Below are 21,404 nucleotides of genomic sequence, written 5' to 3' on the forward strand. Positions count from 1 at the left end.
TGAATAAATAAAGACTACATAGATAAGTTAGAGAAGAAAAGCAAACTCTTGATTTTCATACAACAATCTGATACTTCTCTTGGAATAAGTAATACAGTTTAAAATAATAAACATTCTCATTTAAATAAAGCCTCACTCTTATGTGTTATAAAACATAAGTTCACAAACAATAGCAGTGGTAGGCTGCAACCGGTTTAAGAACAGGTTCTGTGAGCTGTTCTGTGAGCGCACGCAGTGTTCAAAATACAGCAATTTGAAGTTCATCTGCTTACCTTCTAGGGCAGCCCTGGTAAGTAAAACAGCTTAGGCGCAAAAATCAGCTGTGCCGCGCAAATCAGCTGAGCCAGAAAGACGAAAATGTAGGACAGGATAGGGTAGGGTGGGGTGGGCAGGGCCAGCTGATGGACGGAACTACTGGTTCTCTAGAACCAGTCCAAACCAGCAGCAGCCCCCACTGTACAATAGCCATATTAATCTGTTGCAGCCAAAAATCAAAAGCACTTTATAACATCATCCCATACATTTATTGTGGCATAAAATAATTATGAGCAATTCTATATGAGCTGATGCTGGAAGTGTCTTTCTCAGCTGACATGAATGCCAAGAAGGCAGAAAGGAAATGATTGAATCAAATGTCATAGCATGCAAAACAGTTTGAGTAATATCGGGATCTACATCGATCTTAGCAATAATAGACTGTATTATTAACATATTAATACATAATATAACCAATAAATTCTTGGTAGTTATAATATTAGCAGTAATTATTGGTAGAAATATTACTAGCAATAGTATCACTTTTTTAAAAAAATAAAGGGAAATTTGCTAAATGTCCATGTCCATAGATATATATGGCATTCTGTGAATTTATCAAAAGTAGGAATGTATTGAAATGAGCTGATACTACGTATTTTCATTAGTGCCTGAAAATGTACTACATATCTCTTGGCACACACTGCATTTCAAATGCAGTCAAGTTTTAATTGTTAAAAATTCAAGAAAATGAAGAAAGCATACAGCCTAATATAAATGTGCATAGAGCAAACTATGTGAATAGTAGGCAAAATAAAGATGATAATGATGAAAAAGTAGGAAAAAAGCAGGAGAGCTGGAAGATTGATGAAATCATGCTGAGAAATGAACCAGCAACTAGAGCATGAACAGAAGATTCATATAAAACAGGTATTATATACTTCAGTGAAAACTCAAAGAGATTATTGTAATACTTTCTGCTCTGGTTATTTATCACAGCAAAAGATAGTTTTATTTATGTTTTAAATCTAAGAGATCTCAAAATGTTAATAAGAAAGAAGTTGTTATTTCAAATATATTTTTTTCTCCCCAACTGATAAAATATTAATTCAGTCAAACCAATTTTAACAAATTGAACAAAATGGTTTAAATCATTAACTTAACTTAATTAATTGAATTAGTTTAAAATTAATCTCATGCTATTTTAATCTCATTCAGTTCCACAAATCCAATTATTTTGGATTATTTTGCTCCTGATGTACAGTATATAGCTATCTTCAGAATTATAAGGAGCCAGAATACTTTTAACAGTGCCAACATAGGCTTTATTTAGGCAACTATATGAAACAATTCTGAGCTCCTGATTGCATTAATGCCATGATAAAAAAAATCCACATTTATAATCTTAGGCTCATCCAATGTATATCTATATCAATGATGTATATCTGCATATTTCACATTATTAAACTGAAGTATAGCTCCTGGCTATCAAATATTTTCCCCTATCTATGTAGGCTGAATAAAAGGATAAAATAAAATAATAAAAGGATATGTATGTCAATTCAAGGTAGCAAATACAGATAGTCCTCGACCTATTATTTAGTGACCATTCAAAGTTACAATGGCACTGAAAAAGGGGACTTATGACCATTTTCCACACTTCTGTCACATGATCTATAGTCAGATGCTTGGCAACTCACTCATATTTATGAAAGTTACAGTATTTTGGGGTTATGTGATCTCCATGATGATGAAATGGTCTGCATTATAAAAATGTTGGGAACCACTGTCCTAGAAAAAGGCTGCAGTAACCATAATTCATCATAGCCTAATAAAATAAAAAGAATTAGTTTGCCAGTCTCTGTAAGACCTTGCTTCTGAGCGGCAAGCTGAAATAAAGTTTGAATTTCAGATCAAAGAGCAATTATGATCAGAGAGCAAAAGCTGCTAACGTAGACGAGGATAGCCATATTAGTCTTGCCAGAGATACATAGTTGCAAACATCAGCCATAGTCTGAAATTAACTTTCAAAATGAACTTGGGTGGAATGGAATGATACTGTTGATAGTAAGATGTCAAAGTTTTCAATAATACTCATCTAGAACCATTTTTAAGGCCATTACCCTGAAAAAAATATTGTAATTAAATACATATTGTGTGCTCGGATAGGTGCTGTCATAATTAATGGCAAATTTAGTCACCATGGAACAGTTTACTTAGCTTACTCTATAACAGTAGAACATTCAATATAACAATCTTGAGAGTTGAGCTCAAGATATGCACTTTTGCCAAGCATCATAACACAATCTGAACAACTATGGTTAATATTCAATGTCTGTGGAAATCTTCCTTTGTAGGTCTGGCATGTCATGCCTCCTTTGGCTTTGGAAAGAATCAGTGGATTATGTGATGACTTGCAAGGCAAGACAATCAAAACAAGCCCCAGGAAAAAAAAATCAAATAGGAAAGGAGAAAAAGAATGTAAAACAAGTTCTTTTTAAATGTTTGTTTCTGAAAAGGCAAGCTGTATTATATAAAATGAACAAATATCTCAGGTTCTCACAACAGGAAATTTAAAATTGCTCTCATGCAGGTGAGAAATTCATGATGTCATCTGTTTCTTTTTTATTTTGATTCTTTAAGAGCTTATAATTTTTGGACGTTCGCTTTAATTCATGTTGCTTTTTGACTATCCATCATGCAAAGTTGTTTGAACTGACTCTTTTGTGCTTAGTATATATAGGAAAGCCTGGACAAGGGTGATAAGTTTTTTGTTTTTGTTTGTTTTAGGTGGTGGGTGGTAAGGGTATCAAATATGATAAATAAAAAAGGGCAAGGAAAAAAATTGTCAGATCCATAAAAGCCAAGGCAGAGGTTCTTCATTTTGATGGAATTGTAAAAACTCATCTGAAAATGTCAGGATATACCTGAAAAGCTTAGACAATCAGTATCTGATGATTCGTAGGAAGCAGAAAGTGATAAAATATAAGACTTGTAGCATCTTGGAGACTAAGGAGGAGCAGTCCATCTTTTGTTTGATTCACATAGCTCAACAAATGAACCTTTTATTGTTCAGGCCTTTTTCTCCATTGGTTTCTATATACCTACATACCTACCGCATGTTTGCCAACCTCCCTCTATGTGTGCAGGACGGTCTTCCAAAATTGACCAAAGGATAAATTAAATAACATTAGGAATATTTTACCATATCCCATAGCTTGCAAAGAGTTTTAAAGAGGCTTGTGATAAAAAATAATCTAAGAGAAGACAAAAAAATAAGTTGAGCTGCAGTGGCACAGTGGTTAGAATGCAGTACTATAGGTTACTTCAGCTGACGGCTGGCTACCTGCAATTTGGCAGTTCAAATCTCACCAGACTCAAGGTTGACTCAGCCTTGTATCCTTCTGAGGTCGGTAAAATGAGGACCCAGATTGTTTGAGGGCAATATGCTGACTCTGTAACCAGCTTAGAGAGTGCTGTAAAGCACTGTGAAGCCTATATAAGTCTAAATGCTATTGCTATTACTAAATAGAGAAACCATATTAGGCAAACATTTAAAATAGCCTTTCTCAATATGTGAACTTGAACTCTCAGAAACATTGCTGAAGATTCCACAAGTTGAAGAATACATATCTGAGAAGGCATCATGATATAAAAATCCAGAATTCCTGTTGATGCTGAAAATAAAGAAGGATTTATTACAAGGAAGATGCAGAGCAGAAAACCAGACATGACTCCTTCTTAATAATGAATTATTCGAGAAGGCGTGCAAAGGAAGATGCTTGGGCCACCACAACTTTACAGAAGATCAAGTTGAGGAGATTAGACTCTATATATTTCCTTAGATCCAATCCAGAAACAAATAGGAAAACCTCAGGAAATATTTATACACTATTCACAAATGTAGTTATATTTCTGAATATGTGCTGACTTTAATTGTCTTATTGAGTGATACTATATTGTCTTACTACATAGTTCTGTCTCTCAGCAGTACTACTCCAACAGGCCCATTGCCCTGTGGTAATAGTGAGGGTAGCATGCTATTCATTTCTTTCTCTGATTCCTTGTAAGACAGTTACATTTGTTTCTACTGAAAGAAACACCATCCGGCAACCATAGATTTGCTTCTGAGTGAGTGTCCCAGTTGGGATACTTATTCTCAAGTAATTACTAGGCTCCTTCCTATTTGTACACATGGATTGCAGATGTACAAAGACATGGTCAAAGACACGGAAGAATAAGAAAAAGCAAACGCAGAATCATTGTGTTCATGTTTTCCCTCACAAAAGTTAGGTATATGCAAGCATATTATTATTCAATGTTCATTTTAAGAGGGGAAAAAGCAGCACCACTTGTACATTATGGAAGGGGTAAGAAGTGTGAAAGAGCCAGGCATAACAAAACTCTGAAATTAACTGTATTGGTGGTCCTTGCAGAATGCCCTTAGAGAGAACTTAACATCTTTGGAAAGGAACTTGATTTCCACATTGATCTTTTTATTTACAGTGTCTTGAAGTCTTCCCCATACACATGTCTTTGGCTTGTTAACAAACCTTGTCAGAGGGCAGAAAATCCATTAATCTTTGCACACAACGTAAGAGCATTTTTTTTTCTTTCTGTAGTCTGTTTTGCTTTTCACTGTGAAAGAGCACTGCTGTTATTACCATTTATCACCAGCTCAACTTTTGTACAGGAAAACAAAACAAAACAAATGAACGAATTGGTTGATTTTTGTTCCTTTATCTTAATAAATGTACATGGCTATATATATGTGTGAATATGTATGTGTGCATTGGTGGCAAGACCTGGCCAACTTTAACTGATCTTGGAAAATAAACAGAATTGTGTCTAGTAAGATAGACAACATTTTAGAACTTTATTAATATCCTCACTTTGGAGTGGACTTAGAGGTAAAATGGAAACTAGTAAAAATATTATAATATTAGTATAATATGATTTTAGCACCTGGCCCAGTCAATACTTTATTTTCTATATTTTGTATTATTACTTTTCTAAGATATTGTTGTATAGGCCCATAACATGTGGGATGAAGAAAGCATAATCTTTGTTTTAATCTCTTCTGTTTTCAAAATAGAACAATCATTTTTTCCAGTGAATTTCTTTTTAAACTATTCCAGATTGTTATCATTAATCATGCAATTGTAGCATCCCTATCATTTTTTATTTAAAAACCCTAGTGGCGGGTGAATTAAATTAAGTGGATTAATTAAAATAGAATAGATAAGGCAAAAAAAATCTGTTTTCCTTTAAAAAAACAAAATAAAGCTAGTAGTGAAGGCACGTTCTGTGGATCTGTTCAGTCTGTAGCTTCCCCTGAGGATCCTGACAAATTAGAACATTATGTTGTTCATCTTCTATAGGTGATGTCTAGAAGAAGAATAAAGATGGGCAAAATTAATTGCTCTTCTCCAGATCTCTATAGGAGGCGAAAGCAGAGGTGGTATTCAGCAGGTTCTGACCAGTTCTGGAGAATCGGTAGCGGAAATTTTGAGTAGTTTAGAATACCACCTCTGACTGGCCCCACCCCCATCTCTTCTCTGCCTCTCGAGTCCCAGATGATCAGCTGGGTCTTCTTTTGTTGCCCTGCACAGGAGAACAGAGCTGGAAAGCAGGTTATTGTGGTGGGGAGGGAGGATTTTGCAGTAATCTTCCCCCTGGAGTGAAGACGGAATGGTTTTTTTTTCAGTATTCTTCCTCTGCCATGCCCACCAAGCCACACCCACCAAACCAAGCCACACCCACCAAGCCACGCCCACATAACCGGTAGTAAAAATATTTGAATCCCACCACTGGGCGAAAGGGAGGGAAGAGATGTTTTATGCATCATGCAAAGCAGTGGTCCCCAACCTTTTTTGTACCAGGGACCAGTTTCAAGCACAAACACTTTTTCAAGGATGGGGGAGGGGGGAGAGAAGAATCGAGTTTGGTGGTTTGCTTGCAGACATTTCATTACCTGACTAGGTAACATCTGATGTTGTTACCTAGTCGGGTAATAAAACGTCTGCCAGCAAACCACCAAGTTCAGGGAGCACCTCGGCCCTGCCTCCCTCAGCCCCATCCCTCAGGTGTCTCCCTCCCTCCCTCAGGTGTCTGCCTCGTTCTCTCTCCAGTCGCTCTCTCGCTGCTCCACCAGCCCAGGAAGAAACTGCTTCAAAGAAGCCGGGGTGGCTTTTCCTGTCGCTGCAGCTCCTCCAGCGCCGTTTACCCCCCACCGCCGCCCACTACTGCGCAAATCCACAGTGCTCCGTTCTGCCTGCCTGCCTGCCTTCTTCATTTCCGGAGCAGCTTCGCTGATAAAAAGAGGCGAATAGTTATTATTCTCAGCCGCTGTTCCCAAACAACCAAACAGGCAGGCAGGCAGAACGGAGCACTGTGGATTGAAGTGCGCGGGCGGGCGGGTGGGGAAACGGGCGCTTCGGAGGCGCTGCGGAGACAGGAAAGCCACCACCCCCAGCTTCTTTGAAGCAGTTTCTTCCTGGGCTGGTGGAGCAGCGAGAGAGCGACTGAGAGAGGAACGAGGCGGGAGGAAACCGGAAGCTGCTGAGCCAGAGAGCAGGACAGGCTTGGTTGCTTCCTCCCTCCCCTTCTCTCATTTGTGTCCTTGATCCCGATCCCAGCAGCATTCACCAAAGGCGAAGAAAGCCGCCATTTTTAAATTTTTTTTCTTTGCGGCCCGGTACAGAGTGCTCCACGGACCGGTACCGGTCCGCGGCCCGGTGGTTGAGGACCCCTGATGCAAGTACACAAATTATTTAATTTGCATCATTTATGCAATTACATGACACACAGCAGTATTGTGGTTTCCCTGAACAACTATGTCATGTGTTGAATTTTCATGGTATAAGAATAACTGCTTGTAACAACTAAGGATGCAATTAAAATAACTAGCTTAGTTAAATAATGATTATGCAAATTTTTGAACTATTTGGCTATCAGGATCTACGAGGGTTAACTTCTGCTTCTGACTGGTGTGTGGTAGGCCACTGTGAGAATGGACAATTTTTTTTCTGGTGTATTTTTTTATCAAAGCCAAAGATAGTTTTTTCTCCTTTATATACAGCTGCTTCTTTCCATGTCTCATTTATGATATCTAAAGTATAATACTATATGTTCTTAGTCTCCCTGTGTGGGATTTCACTATGTACAAGTGAAAAATGAACATAAGAAATGTACACTGGCAAATTAGTGGTTTAACTTTCACCATCTGTGTCTCACTTTTGTAAATGTGGATTCAGACACCCAGGCTCTGTTAGCTGATAACTTAGTTGGTGAAAAGGACCTATCTGGCTGTTGCCCAAATTCAGATAGCTGATAAGATGACTGAAAGAAACAAGAATAATATTAACACATGACAAGGACACTATTTCTACAAGAAATTCTTTCTTAGTGCAAATCATTATCTATTTAATGATATTAGAGCCTCAACACTGAAACTGCAGGAATCCGCATGGACAGAATAAATTGTTGGGCATTAGATGAACTCATAGGATAGAGCTGATTTGTACCTGACTCTCACAAGACAGGGCTTCTTTCCCCTTCTCATTAATAATTTTTAAGACTGTGATCTAGCAACAATGTTGGAAGAAGAGTCTTCAGTCCAATTTTTCTGCAGTTTCCAAAACATAAATTAATTGTTGATTTACAATGGGGAAAACTTTGTCAGACTGGCAACTTTTAGCAATATTAATCAATACCCATGGTGAAGCATTCTTTCTTAACTGGTATAAGAAAAAAAGGTGAATTACATGAAGTAGATATTACCTGACTCTTCATCTGCCAAATATCTGCAAAGTACCTAGAGCGCTTGTGCTGTAATAACCTTCTCTGGAAGCAGCCTCAATCAAATAGAAGCTTGTCTTCTGTCTGTATCCACATTTAGTCTGAGGAAATAATGCTGGGAAAGGGGTTAATCACTTTCTTAACTAATTCCATTGATTTACTAGGTCCTGTAACTGTTTTAAAGTTGAGGGGAAAAAACCTTGCAATTACAAATATTTGTACAAATAAATGTACTTTGACGCCTGCCTTTTGGGGGGTGAGGGGTGTGGGAACTACACACTGTTAAAAGGAAGGCAGATTTTTCAGGGTAATTTTCTTAAGCAAAGCTCTAAATTGCTAAAGTGAAACTTGCAGAGGAGCATATATTTGAGCTTTTGTGGAATCTACTTCAGGAGAATTCAACTTCTGAGACTATTAACACTCTCTGAGGATATAATAGGAATTAATTACATTTTCACTATAGATGCTAAAAATTATTTGGAAAAAAATGTAAAAAGGCATTATAGTGCTTCTCAAGTGGAATCTGAGAACCAGAAATGACAGGTTTGAAATCCTGACATCTAAAATACATGATCATGAAAGCAAACAACTTACTGAGATAGAAAAATCTAGGGAAGCTCTTTGCAAACACTGAATCTAAATGCAGGAACTTCTGCCAGAAATAGAACAAGGGTTGTCCTCATCTAGAATGGCAGATGCTACAGCTGGAAATGGATTTTGCAGGTGCCAAGAAACTTTGTAGTAAAGAAGATCAAGCATGTCCTGACAATGAAAAAAAATGTTAAAACAGAAATCACTTTTAAAGTGCAAGCAAATGGATAAGAAACCAGGATTTGCACCATTTAATGTATCTATATTCTCTCTGTTCATATGTATGCATGCATGTGAATTCCAAAAGCAAAAAAAAAAATAAAAAAAATTGTGCTGCATGTTTTGTGCTATCTAGTAATCCAGGATGTTTGCATTTACAATCAGGCATCTATCTTCCTTTATTCCCCCCAAAAATTTTTCCAAAAAAAAATATTATGTGAAGTAAGTGGTGGAAGCTTAGGAGCCATTCTATACATTTCCATTTTGTTAAAGCAGCTCTTCTAACAATGGTTAAACAAGCTAAATCAAAAGGCTACCATGACAAAACTTGTTTTTTCTGACTGACTGCAGGCAGACCTTCCTATTTTGTAGAAGCGTGCTTGATACAGAAATACATATTTTACATCCCCATGTTAGAATGCACAGATACACATACGCATACATACACATAGACGCACAAACACATCCAAGTACAAAACAATTATATTTCTAAAAATAATATTGATCTATTCGTTTTTTTAACAAATAATCACTTTTCATAATCATGAAAAGGTAAATGAAATCTTGTCAGCATATTATATGCTGTCCAATTTTTACACACCTGAAAAAATATGTTAGCATCAATAATGATTGTCAAGTTAACTTTACATCTAAACATATCTGCAGGTTTTAAACTGTCTCTTGCAATTTTAACTTCTCAATGAAAAATGTTAATATATGAACCAAAAACAGTGCAGCACGAATAATTAAAGGCTTAAGTTAAATACATAGACAGTCATTTAAATTTAGATCTGCAATAACATTTACTATTATTCTCCAAGGCTTTCAGTGTGCTTGACAGAAACAAAGTACTCTGGGATTAATTTCAAGAAATGGTGCCAACTGTGTGCAATTTGCTGTAATTAAGACATGAAAGAGTACTAAATATTCAGATTAAAAGAAGCATGATGGAGCATGATAGAGAATCAAGGTGTGGCACTAAGCCAACGTAACACAGATGCTTGTGAATTTTCTCTTCTGGGTGATATGAAAATTATTTTTTTCATGAAGTTTTCAATCCCTCAGAACTGTTTATTCATTTGCATTTCAATATTCTCAAATAAATTGAATATTCAGAAGTTAAAGATGCTTTAAATTGACAGTGCTGATATATATAAGCATAATAAGAATATTGATAGTTTAAGAACAACGAAAGTCTGAAATCCTATACTTTGCATCTTGTAACATTACAATGCATGGATATTTCTTTATAATTAAAACATTTTAATGAGGGAGAAAATAGGAAAGTAAAAGTTTTTCTTTCTCCCAGCTGCTGGGTGTCTCTTTGTACAAATTCAGTTACTTTCTTAATAGCTGGATATGTGTTGCAGAAGGTTTCAGAAAGTGCATTAATCATTCATTGCAAATTTCCCTTCACAAACTTTGAGGTGGGGGGGGGGGTTAATATAAAGTATGTAGAACTTTTGATCATATAGAACAAGTCAGAACATGACCTTTTTGTTAATGAGAAAAGGTATACATTTTTTATCCTGTTGATGGAAAAAGCAGGCTGAAAATTGAAAGAAAAATTTCCTTATAAATAGTATAGATATTCTTGGAATGTTTTTGTTTTCACAGGCAATATGCAATCGAATTGAGCTTCTGACGCCCCGGCTTTGCAGGCAATAGACAATATCAGAGCTAAAATGTCTGAGGTAGAGGGCTTTGACAATATGGATAAGAAGCTGAAAATATTCAGAGAGAGAGGGGGGGGGAGAGAACAGAAGACAAAATGCCGTCCAATTGGGAACTGAGACTCAGAGGGTAAAACTGAAGTGCAAGATGTACAGGAGAGCAATGCAAAAAGACAAGGTAATAACATATGAAAATAGTAAGATTACTGTACTGTGAATTTGGCACTGCGTAATAGAATAGAAATATCAATCATATGGACAAAAGATTGCTGTAATCAAATGAACACAAAATGTTCCCTGTCTGGCTTTAGGGGGAATTTAGAGCTGGAGAAAGCAGCTTTATCAAATAGAAATAAACACAACTGTGTTCCTTTGTTTCTGCACGCCATTGGATAGTATGAAAAATATATATTGGGAGGGGAGGCATTTCAGCTTACCAAGCTTTGCACATTTGCTTATTATAGAATTTATAAATCAAATAAAATGTGTGCAGACACACTTATCAAACACATCATGTTTAGCATGTGTGATGGTTAAAATTGCCTTTATGTTACTCAACTAACTGTCAGTATCGAAAGGTGGTAGCTCAGAAACTGATGGCTTGAGTCCTTTTGAAGACAAAGAGCTGTTCTCACATGCATAGTAACCACGCAGATTCAGAGGACAAACAGAATTTCCCATTTTGTTTTGTCAAGCATTTAAAGAGTCAGTCAGGCACAACCAATAATTTCCTTCCGATAGGTTTTGCCTGAGATGTAAAAGGCCCGGCATCTGGCTTCTATGTCAAGAGGTGTTTTTCAGGAAATAGTCAATATTGAAAGGACATGGCCTCATTATCATCCTTTAGCATAACAGATCCTCCCCTATAGTAAAGTTTTGAAAGATATGATTTTTAGCAAATAAAATATTAATGAAGTCATTTGGAACGTAATGGACAGCTTGTGTCAAACCCTTAATTTTCTCTTCCACTATTCACAACATTGCTAGACACATGTTTCTGGATAAAACCCCCTAGAGGTTTGCTGCAAATTCTTTTTCAATACAACCAGATCATTGCAGATAATTGTATTACACAGGGTATTGATCCAAAATCGTTGTGCACCGGAAACATCTGAAAAAACATGATTATAGCTTTCTGTTTATTGTTTGTACATCATATAAGCAGGCTTTTGTGTGAATCACCTGTAAGAAAGGCAAGGTGGAAACATCAGAGAAATTACCTCTTTACAAGAATCTATTGATCACTTTAAATCAAAGAAGTATGTTTGACATAAGATTACCTGCCAGTTTGAACATTAGGTACACTATGTTATAGCCTGAGGCAGTTGTAAGTCTGACAAAGGGATTGTAAATAAAGCATGCAGCTGCTCGTGCCTCTGGCTTGGGATCAGCAGAGGCTCAAGTCCAAGGCATAGGTAAACTTAAAATAATTTAACCCTTTTCAACCAGCACGCTATGAATTAGAAGACATTCTTCAGAGAATTGGGAACATAAATAGGCTTTATCGGTAGGAAAGGGCAAGTTCCCTAGAAAATGTACAAACCTTGATATTTATATCCATGGGTTGTTCTGTAAAGGAAAAAAAAAATAGCAGGCAGTACTTCAAATTAGCTTTATCTCAGACCCAGCAAGTCAGAAGGCAGAATTCGCAGGCACAACAGCTACTTTCAAGAAATGGAATTGTTTGTAAAGCCACCTGCATTTGGGAGTTATAAAGATTAGCAGCAGTGTTCCTGCATTTATAATTTTAATTACTTGAACAGTTACATTTTGTCATCCACCCCACTCTCTCAAAAGGCAATCTTCAAACTAGCCTGAAATATGTAGATACAATATTTTATGGCATAGAATATTCCTAATGCCAAGCCTAGAGTTTAAGAATAAACAAGAAATAATTTAGTTTATTCAAGCATCTAGCTTTCTTTGTATGAGGGTAGGCAGCTACCAGCTGATTTGTTTGTATTTTTGTAATGCTAAAATAGTTTTCTCCCCTCTTCTTCCCTTCTTGATATTTGAACTGCATTTTTAAAAATTTAATAATTTCAGTGAATCTTTCTTCTCAATTTTCAACTTCAGCCTGGAAAACATCACCTTTCTAAACTAAATACATTGATATTTTCATTAGAGCTACCCTCTAGTGCTGCATTTAATATAATCTTACCTCTCAGCATATATAATATATTATATATATGAATATATTATATATTATATAATATATTCATTTTAGATGTTTCTAAAAGCCAGGTTTGAATACAATTGTTACAGCATAGAATGCTTTTAGAACTATATTTTTACTGAAGAGGAAAGCCAGGTTTGATTGTTCCAAATATTCCTAATTGATGACTAAATACTTTAATTTATAGTCAGCTCATCAGATAATTACAAGTGTTTTGAAATATGTAAGATATTTATAAAAGGTAGCCAATTTTTGCTATGACAGTACTGGATTTATATAATTCATATCTCCTTTTTTGTGAATTAATTGAAGCCTAATTTACACATTATTCTGCCAGAATAAAATAGGATTGTTAAAAGGATAATATTTGATAAACTTTACCATATATAAAATGTGACCTTCTTAATTTTGGCTTTGATGCTTTTTCAACAAGGTGCCTCAGCATTTTGTTCCTTTTTAAGATTGTATTATTTGCACAACCTTTACTAATAGGCTTCACTTTTGAAAATAAACCATTCTTCATTGATACATGTTTATTCTGAAATGTAATTCTGTACCTCATTAAACTTGAACTACATAACTCAATAAACATTTGTATATCTGAGGCTGTATTTTTTTTTTAAAAAAAGCTTTTTTGTAAAAACAACAGCATCAACATCAAATCAGTCAACTGTATATCTCTGCTAAAGGACAAATATTTAAATATACACCTATATATGTATATATTTCTTAGAATTTGGTCAACAAAAGAACAAAGGAAAAATGTCTTTGTCTTAAATTGCTTATTTTTTTTCTGAGATAGCTTGAAACGCAGGGCTCCAGATTCTTTGCTCTAATGAAAGAGTGCCATCTATTGGATGACCTTGGAAGAGAATTTGTTTACAGTATGGGGTACTCTACATAATGGGGAAAAATAGTGACCCAGAAGTTTCCAGTTTCTGTCTTAATTATTTAGAAGGCATAGAATGCAAACATGGAAATGAAAAAGGAGAGAGAGTTATTAATAGAAAGGTATTTTTGAAATAAAACAAATCATGTCTGCTTTAAAGAAATATGAATCCAGAAATTGTATGTTTGCATGGATAACGAATTTGGAAGTTGTCAGCTACTTTTAAACTATTAAAGCTAAAATCCTACAAATATTTACCTGATAATTAATCTCCCTGAATTTAATTGAATTGTCTTGATTCAAACAAGAATATGACTGGTATATTTTAAAATAAAATTTTGGGCCTCTAAAAATCATTTAAAAATATTTTATGTCTGTTAATAACTGGGAAACATAATGGGTTTACTTAAACCTATAAAATACAAATTTAGATCCAGTTTCATTTAATTAACTGTGCGATTAAACAAAGAAATAAAAAAAAAGCCTATCATTGGCTTCTTTGGAAACTGCCTTGCTTTTTATTATCTTCCAGCCCAAGAATTCGCCAGTCTGGATGAAAAACTTCTAATGGAATCCAGCTTGAAAGCAAGTCAATGGCAGCTAAGCAAGCAGGGAGCAGAGACAGTTTCCCAGAGCAGTAGGAAATGACAGAAAGAGAATGCTGAAGCCTCTGAGAATATGCATTATAGATTCTCACGAAGAATTAGTGATTACAAGTGAGTTGCTGTTTGTTTTGATGTTTCAGAAAGATTTGAAGACTAGCCAGAAGTCAGAATTAATCCTTTTAGTTTGGTGTTTAGAGTTTGTTTTGATCATGTGATGTGTTTTGTTAATGCAATTGACTAATATATTGATTAAATGTAAGTTACTGATTCTCATTCAAAATAGTTTCCATTTTTTTCCCCACTGAACAGATATTAACTAGCAGCTGTTTGATATTTCTCCCCACCTCTAGAAAATGTGAAAATCTGGTTTGGAGGGGAAATAGTGTTTTTTATTGTCTATGTGCCAATGGCATTCTCATCATCTTCTTTCTTTTGGGGTCTGAAGGTTACATATGGCTCCTATTCTCTGTCTTTTTTCGTTCAAGAAGCTGCCTCAAAGCAAGATGTTCCCAAATTAAAGCAAACTTAAGAGTTCGAGCTTCTAGTCAGAGTAACGAGTAACATATGAAGTTGCTAAAATGAACTCAATTTCTACGTCTTCCTTTTTTTTCTCTTAGAAAACTTTAAACTTTTAGGCTTTTAAACATTTGTTAATGTTTATGAAAAAGGCTGTTTATGATTCAGGGTACAGTTTTTATGTGACTTATGAAAGGTATGCATTTCAGCAGAATGTGTTTCTCTCTTCTACATTTTAACATTAAATGCTCTGAATAATGCATTCTTTTGGTCAAGCTTGTTACCTTGTGCCTCCAGTTTAAGCAGCTCAAGGATTGTTTGCATTCTCATAAAGTAAATGTGATCTGCAAAAGTTCTAAGATATCACTGATACGTTGATGACAACAAAGTTTACTAATCTAAAACTTGTGGTAAGAAGTGAAATATTTCCCTAAGATAAACACCTTTTATTACTCTGGATCAAATCACAATAGTATTAAATTTATTCTGCAGAACCTATCAGGTAAGATCATCAAATATTCTTATGGTGCCAGTTATGTGTCCCCATATTTGATTGAAACAGTTTCACTCATTGAAATTACGATATAAAATGCCAAGCAAACTGGTTCATCATTTACCTGGAACCTCAAGGAACAAGCTAATCATAGCAAAATAGGTTCCCAAGCAGGAAAAATTGAAAGTAATATAAATAGTACTGCCATATAAGCAAGAACCTGTCACAGGCAAAAAAAGCATAAAGTAAAACATAAACAAGTTTTAAAAAGGAAAATAAATTATATAACCTTGCCTCCATCATTTAAAATTGTAAAAACAATCGTAAGATTGCAGTTATATAAACTAGAACCTATGAGATACAAGGTTGAGGACAGGTTGTGCTTAGGATTTTCCCAAAATGACTATGAGAAAGAACTAAGAAATATTTGTAACACAATATATAAATTGTAGAAAATAGACAAAAATTATTATCTTCTGTCTCATAGATACAAACACTCAAAATATCATCATTTTGTGTCCTTTCATCCCCTTATCATGTGCTAACAATAATTTCAGGGAATAGCAAAAAAAAGTTGAGACAGCATTCATATGAACAGCACCTGTTGTTATGAGATTTCTGGAAAAAAAAAATCATTTGGCAGGATATTTCAGAGGGTGGGAGCCACTATATAAAAAGCTCTATTTAGTTAAGTTCACAAGGCTGATAGATACAGATTATGCACAATCAATCTTTCAGTTACTGGGAGCTGTTTGTAATGCTGTGGGGGGAAACGTTTAGTAATGTTGTGAAGGAAAGAAGGAAAGTTTAGGATTCTATTCTATAAAATTACTGGAGCAAGAACTTTCTGGTTTTTTCCCCTTCCTATTACTTTTTTCTAGGAGTTAGTGACTTTTTTCTTTTCTTGTGTTAAACTACTAAACTACTAATAACTACTACGTATGATTTTTATTTTCTTCATCAAACAGTTGAAAACAGCATTGCTGAATGGGATAATTGTGCTGCCAAATTTTGGTAGTGTGGTTTAATGGATGCATGGAAGAAAATAAAATATGTGAAGTGTTATGTGAAGTCCTAGGGCTGCAGTTTGTCCAGCCAGTAGGTAAAGGAATTGCTGAAAGGATAGATGGAGACATAAGGAGGACCAAATAAGAATGAATTCCCAAGCACATAAAGGTGGTCGAGTTATTTTGTATCTTAAAACTATCCCTAACAAAAGTCTTTGTCGCAGTAGACCTTGAATGAGATGAGATAACATAAAGTAAAATTTGGTTAAGGCATTGTATCTTCATAATGCCATAATTTGGAAAACAGTGTTGTTTTTCAAAGTAATGAAATAGATCTGTTATCCTCATTATAGAGAATAAAATGTAGGGATAGCTGCATATTACTGGAGAAGTATCGAACAGTATTTCACATCATTTTGCATAATCATTTCAATTTGGTTCTGCTATACATGTTGTGTCATAGTTCCTTTAGGCAACATTTTCAGTCCCTTTATAAGGATTGTGCTTTATTTGTGGAACAGAAGTTAAGAGGAAAGCAAGACTTCTTAAACATGACAACTAAAGCTGCATAATCCAGGTTAGTATAATAAGCAAACAGTAAAAATGATTTTTAGATTCTTAAGAACTATGGATAATTGTGTTATGTAAGGTAGAAATATAGTCAAAACTATCTGTAGTTAAGAAGGTGCTTTTAATATTGATCAATGATAGTAAAAACTATTTTTAAATAAAATATATAAAAGATTCTTATTAAATATTTGCTAGCATGTTATATGTTTATTTTATAAATTTGCAAGCATTCTGTTCAGATATAATTACCTTGGTACTTATCGTTACTTGGTTCCAGGAGATGCAATGAATACCAAAAATGATGTGTATCAAACAGTTTTTTCCCATAAGGAATAATGTAGTAAGTCATAAGGAAGTACCACACAAATGAGTAGTGGGACAAATTTTTTGTGTCAAAATAGGTTGAGTACCAAATTCAATGAGTGTGAAAGCAGTTGAGTACCAAGGTACTAGTGTATTAATGTAACATTTTAACACTTCAAAGACTTGATAAGTGGCTGCCTTTTATTAGTAATATTAATATGGCAGATTACCAAGGACTCCACTTGCTAGAGATGGTGAAAATAGAAAATACAGAAAGTTTCCAAGGTGCCTGATAAATTAATTGATAAGTTGGCCACTAAAACTATTTTTCTAAAAGCTGAAAAGAATTTTAAACTTTCCACACATTTTGGTTAGATACTGATCCATGTTAAATTTCATTTGAATTGACAACCATACTTCTACCCAGATGGAAAATCTTTTCTCTATTTCACCTGGCCACAAAGCAAAAAAAAAAAAAAAAAGCAGCATACTATCATATCTCCTAGTCTATGTTTATGTGCAATTGCAATGGCTGTGATAACATTGGCTTCACTACTTGATTGATTGCTACCAAATAGAAATGCATAAAGATTTTGTTTGATCTGAACTTCCAAGCAAACCAACCTGGTTTACACTTCTGAGACTAATACAAAGATTAGGATGTTGTTCTCCTTGGATTTTTACACTTTTTCAAATGTTCTGATATGCTACTGAGGTAAAACAAATAGCAAAATGTGCATAAAAAGACATATTTAAAATAAAACATTTGCCTGCACTTCAAGATAAAATTGCATATCAAGTTTAAATGCAAATATTGTGAAAATATATTTTTTTAAAAAACCAACAACACAGCTGAGTGTTGAAACAGGATGGAGCAGGTTTATGAATAAACAGAGGGGGAAGTGACAGAGACTGCAAATAGGCTGGTTCCTATATCTCTTAAAGAGGAGCAGCTGACCAAATGAACGCAGTGAGATTATAAAAGGATGCAGTTACCAAATGGACAGTGGTAATATTTCTAGCAAGAATGGAACCCTTAAATGGAGGGGTGGGTGGGGGGGAATCCATAGTAAAGGATTGAGAGTGGAGACAGTTTTTCATTCTTGAGGAGCAAAATTCAAAGATAGGCTATCACCACAGAGAAGCTGGGAGGTAAGGGAGAAAATAGAGGTGTTCCTTGTGTGTGTCTGTATAACACCCCAGAAAGACTTAATACAGTAGGTTTGGGGCAATATTGAAGCAATCATTCTCCTAAGGCAGGAGAACACAAAGAGCAGTCTCAGCATGGTAAACATTGCTAAAACATTGAAAAAATGTATAGATGTGGGGAAGTTAATATTTCAGGAAATAAAGGAATGAAAAATGTAGGTAGATATCTCTATGGCCTTTTTTTCCAGTTATTCGGGATTTCAAAACTGGGACATGTTTGCACATGGACAAAATAAAATGTGAAGTTATCCCCTCCATGATTACCTCATTATGACTGTCTAATATAAGTTCAAATAATATTGGAAGAAAACATCAAGGAAACACAAAAGAAAGTCAGAATAATCCAGAATTTAGCTGCTGCACAAAGTCCAGAGGCTTTAAGATATTTAATTTGCTACTTTTTCTGATGAAGTACACCGAAAATTTGAAGTGTGGGGAGTGCAGAGGAAGGAAGCCAGGCTACAACAACCCCACGATGTGAGCCTGTTACACTTGAAAGATTTGTTCAGAATGTCCAGTGGGAACCTGGAAATCGTAATAATTTGTAGTATCGATTGTGTGAAGCTATGCAGCTGGGGCCTCTAGTGAATAGACAGGAATAGACATTTTATTGATTAACTTTTACAGTCATATTTTCAAGACTCTACTGCAACATAATTTTCACTACCCAGCTTTGTCCTGCTGCATCATGAAACTTGGATTATTCTCTCTTAACATTTACCCACTTGAGGAAAACTGTATGGACTTGCCTGTTTCAGGACTGGTCAGAGAGTGATGCATTCATTTTGGCGCTGCATGCCTCATGCTTGGCTGTGCTGTTTACTGCATTTTACAGGGACAGTCAGAAAAAGAAAATACCATTCAAAAATACCAGGCTTACAGAATTTAATTACATCTTCTAACTTTTGTCTTAATTTGCTTTCCCCAGAAAACAGATATTTTTGTAGACAAGAAATTAAAATATCAAGTATTCCATTTAAGGAAAACTCTTTAGAATATATAACAACAGGTATGGTTGGTATAAGAGTTCTTTTATATGCCATATTCTGCCTGTCTAATTTTCACTGAATTCACTGAGAGAGACATTTTTGTGTTACATAGTCAGTTCTTTGTTTGGTTTGTTTAAATATCTTCACAATTTCATTTCCCACCCTTTTTAAGAAAGGAATAGATTGTGCATTGTTTCTTGTACCACAATTAAGAACTTACATCAGTTATATGTTATAGCTACGGCAGAGTAACCAGAGTTTGGTTTAACTAAAACTAAACGCTAAACCAGGTTTAACATTGGAACTAATATGACAAGGAAGAATTGTGTTCCGAAGGTTATATTGAAATTCCTCATTTTTTTATTGAATTAGCAAGTAGCAGGGAGGTGTTTTTTTTTCCTAATTACATTGAGCATCACCTCTTTCCACAGTGTCTTAAAACTTTACATTAGTAAGCATTATAATAAACTTACAGAATATGACTCTTCTATATTAACTTTTTTTTATTTTTGTTTGTTTATTGATGGCATTTAGCCCATCCCTGGTTTTGAAAAAAAAAAACCAAGCGTATGAACTGTGACAAATGTAAATCTGACAACTCCCATTCACAGGCTTGCATATCACAGAAAGGAAAAGGATATTGACAGAAAAGAAAAAAGCAAATTCAGCCATCAATTTTAGCAGTTCTTATCATGTCCAGATGGAATGAAAAGAATGGCTTTCTGCCAAACCCTGTCTTGTAATATCCCAAATTCTAACATTGTTAAGAATGTGAATATCTGCTAAAATTATGTACAGCAAATAATAATATTTATTTTAAAACAATCTCATGATGCAAATGGACATTATCTCCAATAATGTACACTGAGGGCAATTAATAGTCTACGAATTAAAGCATACCATAAAGAATTGAATCTCGGGCTTAGCTGAACTAGAATTCCTGCAGGGGCATCTGAAGCAGTCCCAAAGTGCAAGTTAAATTAATTTCAGGCAGCTTTTGTCATCAGTTAGGTTACAAAATATTGATATGGAGGCACTTGTCAACATAAGTCTTTCAAATGTTGCTGTCTTAATTGCAATGATGACAGAACAATGTTTTCTAAACTCATATACATAAACGTTTGCATTTCTACATTTCCATCACCAAAATTTCACTTTAGCATCTGCTCCCATTATATTTCACTTACTATGAGAATTACATCATGTGGTTACATCAATTAGATTACATCATGCACAATATACTTGGCTAAGTATGCCTTTGAATTAACTTAATATGGAAAAATGCATTTATTTTAAATTTGGATAAAACTTGAAGATTAAATGTTAGTACTATAATATCATAAGAATAAAAGAAATGCCTGGATGAGACCATAATAAATTTATTGCTATGGCTGACCAGATGAACCATGATGATCCCAGCATATGGCTTTCTCAAGGATATTGAATCTGAACATGAAGGTTTAATTTAGCTACCATGCTAATAGCCATTAAAAGACTTATCTGCATTATTTGTCTAATCCATTAAAAGTTTGAAGCTACATAAGAGCTAAGTAAAAAAATTATTCGAAGTACTCAAAACCTTAAAGAACTAAATCAGTGTAGATGTAACTCCTAGTATTTTAAATACACAAATATAAATTAGAAAGTAGAGGATGGAATCTACCCCAATGTGCCTATACAATACAATTTTTGAACAAAATAAAGCAACCAATCCTACCAGTCGGAATAAATGAGGGGAAAAATCCAATCTAATCAACCTATCCTCCATAATATCATAAAACCTATACTGACATGGATAACAAGAAACTAATAGATCCAACTATATAATAGATCAGCCACAAAATGGACTCAATGTTAATGGAAGTACTGATACAATGATAATGGAAGTACTTTTGGAAGACTTGAAGCAGCAGGTTGGATAAAATCTACATGTTGTCAATAATGATAAGCACTGACTTGATCCATCATCATCATCATCAATTATTCTCAGGAGTTCTCTTCAACATCAAATTTGAAAAGCAGCTATACTCTTTCTATCCTGTTTCTTTAAAGTCCAACTTTAGCTTCTGTTATAGAAAAACTAATGCCTGCACACTTTTGCTCTCTGCAGTA

The 21,404-nt window shown here is 34.9% G+C and overlaps 1 long non-coding RNA gene across 2 annotated transcripts in view; it reads left to right on the forward strand.

Moving 5' to 3' along the window:
* LOC148131500 (uncharacterized) overlaps positions 1–21,404 on the forward strand; it is a 100,799-nt gene that overhangs the window by 62,326 nt on the left and 17,069 nt on the right. For both annotated transcript variants that reach the window (XR_015748958.1, XR_015748957.1), the window contains 4 exons: positions 2,610–2,845; positions 4,759–4,846; positions 10,480–10,713; positions 14,133–14,316. This is a non-coding gene — a long non-coding RNA (uncharacterized LOC148131500). The remainder of the gene's footprint in view (positions 1–2,609; positions 2,846–4,758; positions 4,847–10,479; positions 10,714–14,132; positions 14,317–21,404) is intronic.

Source organism: Notechis scutatus, chromosome 3 (genome assembly GCF_049901735.1).
Source record: "Notechis scutatus isolate UNSWTSFEM ecotype Mainland chromosome 3, rNotScu1.2, whole genome shotgun sequence".
In the NCBI taxonomy this organism is placed as follows: Eukaryota; Metazoa; Chordata; class Lepidosauria; order Squamata; family Elapidae; genus Notechis; species Notechis scutatus.